Source organism: Oxyura jamaicensis, chromosome Z (genome assembly GCF_011077185.1).
Source record: "Oxyura jamaicensis isolate SHBP4307 breed ruddy duck chromosome Z, BPBGC_Ojam_1.0, whole genome shotgun sequence".
Lineage (NCBI taxonomy): Eukaryota > Metazoa > Chordata > Aves > Anseriformes > Anatidae > Oxyura > Oxyura jamaicensis.
Genome location: NC_048926.1, coordinates 76,470,260 through 76,476,451, shown reverse-complemented (window position 1 = coordinate 76,476,451; position 6,192 = coordinate 76,470,260). Strand labels below are relative to the sequence as shown.

The 6,192-nt window shown below is 40.1% G+C and overlaps 1 protein-coding gene across 5 annotated transcripts in view; it reads left to right on the top strand.

The window, feature by feature from the left end:
- Positions 1 to 6,192, top strand: part of HAPLN1 (hyaluronan and proteoglycan link protein 1) — a 62,500-nt gene that overhangs the window by 43,859 nt on the left and 12,449 nt on the right. The window lies entirely within an intron of this gene.

Here is a 6,192-nt window from a genome sequence, read left to right as displayed (position 1 = left end):
TCCTTCCTTCCTTCCTTCCTTCCTTCCTTCCTTCCTTCCTTCCTTCCGTCCCTCCTTCCTTCCGTCCCTCCTTCCTTCCATCCCTCCCTCCCTCCTTCCTTCTGTCCCTTCCTCCTTCCTTCTGTCCCTTCCTCCCTCTTTTTTTTTTAAAAAAGAGCACTTTTAAAAACAACCTTGTTATCATTAGCACCCTGTTTGTGGACTTAGATGCAGGGTCTAAGGGCAGGGGTGTTGCACTGGGCGCAGTGGATTGAAGAAGTGTCAGGAACTGAAGAGAGTGGGATGTATTTTATGTTAACCTTGTCACCAAAGCCATTGTCTCAATGAACTGAACATGCCATGCTCCTTTGCATAAAATAAGTATCATGAGCTTTGTATTGTTTTTCACATATTCTGAGAGTACTGAAAGCTGAACAAATTAAAAGGCCTCCTATGGAAGGTAGATGTTGTTGCCCGAGTCATAAGCAAAGAATGAATTCTCAGCTTATAGTAAATTTCTTTTGTGTTGTTGTTTTACTGTTCTTCACTAAATTTTCTTTATGTTAGTGCTTTATTGTTTTTCTCTTTTATGAGCATGAGGCACTGTAGTGAATCTTCCTATGCCAGGTTTGACTGCTTTGGTTTCCTGGGCAGGTGAAAGCTCCAGCAGCACCCTTGCTCATATTGCTCAGGCACAGATTGAGTGTACTATTCCTTCATGGCACTGAGATTCATGGGCCAGGTGGCAGAGAAAGTGGAGCAAAACTAAGCTGCCAAAGGCAGGTTTTTAATTTGTTAGGATTTTTTTTATAGGTCCTGTCTTCAGGGATAGATGATAACTGAACACAGTAACCTTGCAGTACAGGCTATAAAATAATTACTTGATACATTCAACAGTACCAGAAATATGCAGATCTAGATAAAGCTGTTAAAAATCTCTGTAGACTGTGCTTCTTGATAGAAATTAACACTTTGGGTGGCTCCACATAAACCCCGAACTAGCAGGTTTTGTGATCTTGATTGGAGGTATGTTAGCCTTTATGCCCAAGATAGGGTGGGAAAAAGAGCAGCATCTCCTTCCAAAACAGACTTTATAGCTCAAAAATAGATCAAACAAGTTAATGAGCTCCATATATATATATATAAAATCCTCCAAATTATTACAGAAATCATTTCTAATCTAGTCCTAGTTTCTAATCAGATTTACCCTAATTTGTCTTGTTTCTTTTGCATGTTGCTGTTACATTCATACACCAAAAGCTACTTAAAACATTCTTTGCATAACAATGTGTTGTTCTGTCTACAGTAAAACTGATGATATAAGGCACACCATTTGTAAGTGCTTAGAAGACAACATTTGTTGCGAAAGACAACAGTTTGGCAAGAATAAATTGCATCAGACCATGTAATTCCTTCTTTGTCAGGACAACAGGTCTTTGCAGACACACGTGTACTGCCACTACTGTGAGAAATGGTGCTTTGAGGATGCAGTGAAGTAAAAGATCTAAATAGAGCAACAAAAATTATCTGGAAATGATGACCTGAAAGGAAAATGCTAAAAGAATTAGGACTGAATAGCCTAAGGAGGACAAAGAAAGACAACAGTCTTCAAATTTTGATAAAGGCTGTAGAAAATAAACAGGAAATAATCTGCCCCGGGCCAGGCAAGTCTAGTTGGTGTGCCTGCATTGGTCAGAAGCACGTGACCCTGCTGATGGCTTGATGCAGGGGTGCTGTGGGATGGATGGACACTGCCTCAAGTGGCCCGGTTTTCATGGGGAGGCTGCTACCTCTTCACAGCTGGTGGCCCACCATAGAGCCTGTGCTGAATAGTCAAGACACCCAACAGGCAGAGGAGTGGAGATGGATTCCGAAGGAAAATGATGGACTTACCACTTTTAACAGAATTTTAGAAATCCAACATGGAAAATTTTGCCTTCAAGTGCGTGAACCTGCCAAAGTAAAACTGTACCCTACAGTACGGCATATAGCAAACCCTACTGTACCTGGTGTTTACACTGGCTACACGAAAGCTTACTTTTCTGTTTAGGCTATAACTCAAGGAAGCCCATTTCTTTACTCTGGCTTTAAAAAGACTTTAAAAAAAAAATCCACATGCGTTAACAGAGATTTTGTTCTCTCTGGAAATACTCTTAAAACTGCTAATTGCATATGGTACGAGCTTAATAGACACACATAAATTATTACAGGATTTGTGCTTTGTAGGCTTATTTCCTCATCCCACATTGGATAACCATTACAGTTCCTTGCACTGGGAATGTCCGTATAGTGACTGGGTAACTACAAAGCATTTGTCTTGAGTTTTAGGAATTACCTGCATATAGGAATCTGAAATAGCTTGCAAAGGACACACAAATATCATGCTTTTTTCTATTCCTTATGTGAGCAGGACTGAGCTTTGCTTCTCTGATTATTTTCCTCTTATTTTCATTAACCAAATATTTGATTCTCATAGACCTCTTATAAATTCGCCCTCTAAAACAAATAGAGAAAAAAATATATTTTTCCTCAGTCAGGGAAAAGGTAGCAGTCAGCACTTGTGCACAAAAGCACTTTAGACTGTGCTTTACAAGACACTTTCTCTTGTCCCTCTCTCTCCCTTCTCCTGGTTTCCCTTTCATGAACTATAATGAGAAGCACAGTAGCAGAGTTATACACCTGAATTGAATGTAAGACATCATGGAAATATGGGCTTGTGTACAGGGAGGATATGTTAAACCTCCATGTCTTACCTTCTGATTTGGTACAAGTCCTAATTTCCATTACAAAAGTCGTTTCTGGGACTGTGATTGCATTGCCACAGGTACATACAGCAAGCTGGGTCAGATCCTTGCCACTCACTGACAGGTTTGCTCTGCACTGAATCCATGTGTCTCAGGTTCATCCTCTAGCAGGGGTTGTCCCACTGAGGGTGTAGGTCCTATTTCAGAGAAATGTAAGTCTGGGAGAGGAGCCACATGATGAAGTTCACGCTCTAAGTTGATATTCCTCATTCAGGCTCCACGAGTATCTCAACAGCTTCCTCAGGGTGAGGAGCTGAATCACCAAGGTCAAGCTATGGGTTTCAGCTCCATTTTCCCACAAGCTAACTGGGTGAGGGAACCACAGCTCTCTGGGTTTTAAAGAGGCTCCCTGCACAGACACGTTTTCTGGTAGTTGGCTGGAAGTGCCTGACTGCATACAGATACCATGTGAAGACTGCCAGCTGGACATGCCTACAGAAAACATGGGGGGATCAGCAGCTTTTGTTCACAGTGAGCTGGAGAGTGAGCCATACATAACAGGCTAGAGTTATGTACAGTGTGTGGAAAAACAAAACCATTCTTCCCCTGTGGAAGATTATCTGGAGCTTTCATGTGACCAACAATATGTGTTAGTTTCCAGCCATTTGAGGCTGGAAGTATTCCTCTCCCTCCGTTTCCTGAGCTGAATTTGTTAACATTTGGAAGTGGGTGTTCTGTCTGGTGGCAAAATGCAGGGTTGGAGTCAGGGTTTTTGAGTCAGTCTGTAGTTTGGGAACAGAAATGAGCCTCCAGACAGCTTTTGTCCACTTGAGAACAGACGGAGTGGATTATCTTTTGATGGTTTATAAGATCCAAGACCAAAGAAGATGCTGTGCAAGGAACTAAAGTTCAGAAATGCTAAACTGTACCAAAAAGAAGATGAATAGTAAGATCTAGCTATTAATTTAATGTTAGTTTCATAGGGAAATGAAGAAGATAAAACAATATTAGCAACGATTCAAAATAATGCAAAGCTACACAAAATACACAGCGAGTCAATGGAGCTGTACAACATCACCAATGGCCACCCCCATCTGCAGGGTGAAATTAATGCTAATCAGTTGCAGGCTTGTACTGTGGATGAACCCAAACAAAAATCAGCTTCTACGCAGTCTACCCGAATATAGCCCAAAGCTAATATTACAGTTTTGTGCCTATTTATGTTAAGACATTATGTCTTAAACTGTCAAGCTCAAGTACATTTGTAACAAATTAACATACATATTTAACCATCTAAAAAAAGCAGATTTTAGAAATCTTAAGGAACCAAATCTTTTTGAACAGTTTCCAACAAGTATACCTTATCCATTGGAAGTTATATAAGTTTAGCTGTTCAGTTTCTAGCATCCACCTCTGGTAGGGTTCTTTTTACATGGATATGCAGATCAAGCAGATGTACTGGACAAGGAGTCAGTTGTCTGGGGAAGTGTAGTTCTGGAAAAACAATAAGTATTGGATTTCTGATAAAGTAATAAAGCTTGGACTCCTCTGATGCTTGCTATATTTTTACTACAGTCATTTTTATTTCTATCCATTAACACCAAGGGTGAATTAATATATTTTTATTTTTATTTTTAAAAGGGGCAGGAGGGAGGAAGGAAAAACAGAGTTTGAGAAATCATGCCTACAGCTTCTTGTTTATGAAGTTATAGTTAGCAGCACATGAAGTGTTACAATTCATTCATGCTTTATAGTTCAGGACAACTAATAACTGAAAAGTACTTTAAGAAAAGATTTACAAAAGGAAAGAAAGTCAGCAGACTCTCCAGTTAATTGCTGAAGGAGAACAAAATCTTGTTTATTATTACCCTGCCAAGTTTACATTTGCATGCTTTATTTTATTGGATTGAATCACTGAGGCTTAGTAATAACAAAGATTTTATTTAACAAATAACACTATTTGGATGATAGATGAGTGAGGGAGAGGAGGGAAAGAAAGGAGACGATAAGATACCAGTGGAATAGGCACGAAAGTGGGCTGAGTGCTCAAGAAGAAGAATGACTTCATTGCATGCTGACAGTCTTGCATGACTGTAATGTAATTTCAGTATCCTATGCTACATAATTTCAGTATCCTATGCTACATTGCCCTGGAGACGAGGAACTTGTTACACAGCAAATTCATCAGCAGGGAGAAAATAAAAAGAGAGATGGATGTCGGTACCAGAGTTTAAAGTTTTTGGCTCATCCCCTAATATGTTATCTTGTCTTCAGCCTCTCTGCATCCCACAACACTCTGTTGTGCAGGGATGTTTGAGAATAAAAATTCTGAGCTGGATCTTCTCTGGTGCCATTTTATTTCAGCTTATTATGAAGATTGGGCTGAAGCCAACTATAAAATTTAGATCTGAGTTAAGTTTCTAAACCCTGCCAAAGTTAGGGTGGTCTGATCCAAACTTTTGTTTCACGTCTCTCTCTTCTTTTATCAGAGCCACATGGGGAGGTTGTTCTTCAGCATTTTCCAAAACATCCTTCGTGCTTTGAGAAGTAACTTTTAAATACAGATATACATATATAAATATCCTGTGGGAAAGTCTATGAGATAAGTTCAATAACCTTGATTGAATGTAGCTGCTGAAACTGCTCTGTAGCTAAGTCCCTACGTCTGCCACCTCCATGGGAATGCTCTCTGTCCCCAGGTCTCTGTGCCCTGCCTGTCTGCAGCTGCTCACCACTGATAAGCAGCAGGGCGATCTGCGGTACTCCTTAGGGGTGGAAGGAGGCACTGGCAGGTCTGTGCTTCTTATCAGGTCTGTCTGGCATAGCTGCATGCTGGGTGCTGCATGGCTAAATGGTTTCCTTATTTAGGTGAGGAAACCTGTCTCCTGCTCAAGGGATCCTGCTCCCTGATGCCCTCTGTGAGGAGCTCTGCCTCAAGTGGTGAGGACCTGCCAAAAAGGAGCTGAACAGTATCAGAAAGGACTCCCTAGAACCACACAAAATTTCATGGATTTTATTTCCCTATAGATTTCCTATTTTAATATCTCAGGACCCTGATATTATATCTCCTACCAGACTAGCCTTGAAATGTTCTTTTTAAGCTGGGCATGAAATGCCTTCCTGTTCCTGGGACAATGTGAAATAGAATAAAAACAAACAAAAATCTAACAGTCTTGAACTCTCAGGAAATCTTGTCAAGAGTCCAGGAAAAGAGCACAGCATGTCAATCAGAACATTTTATTTTAACGTTCACATGCAAGAAGAAATAGTTTGTGTCTCTATGCTACAATTTCTTCTTTTTATGTGATTGCCAGAAAATCCCCAAATCCCACCCAGAAAGAAAGAAAGAAAGAAAGAAAGAAAGAAAGAAAGAAAGAAAGAGAAAGAAAGAAAGAGAGAGAGAGAGAAAGAAAGAAAGAAAGAAAGAAAGAAAGAAAGAAAGAAAGAAAGAAAGAAAGAAAGAAAGAAA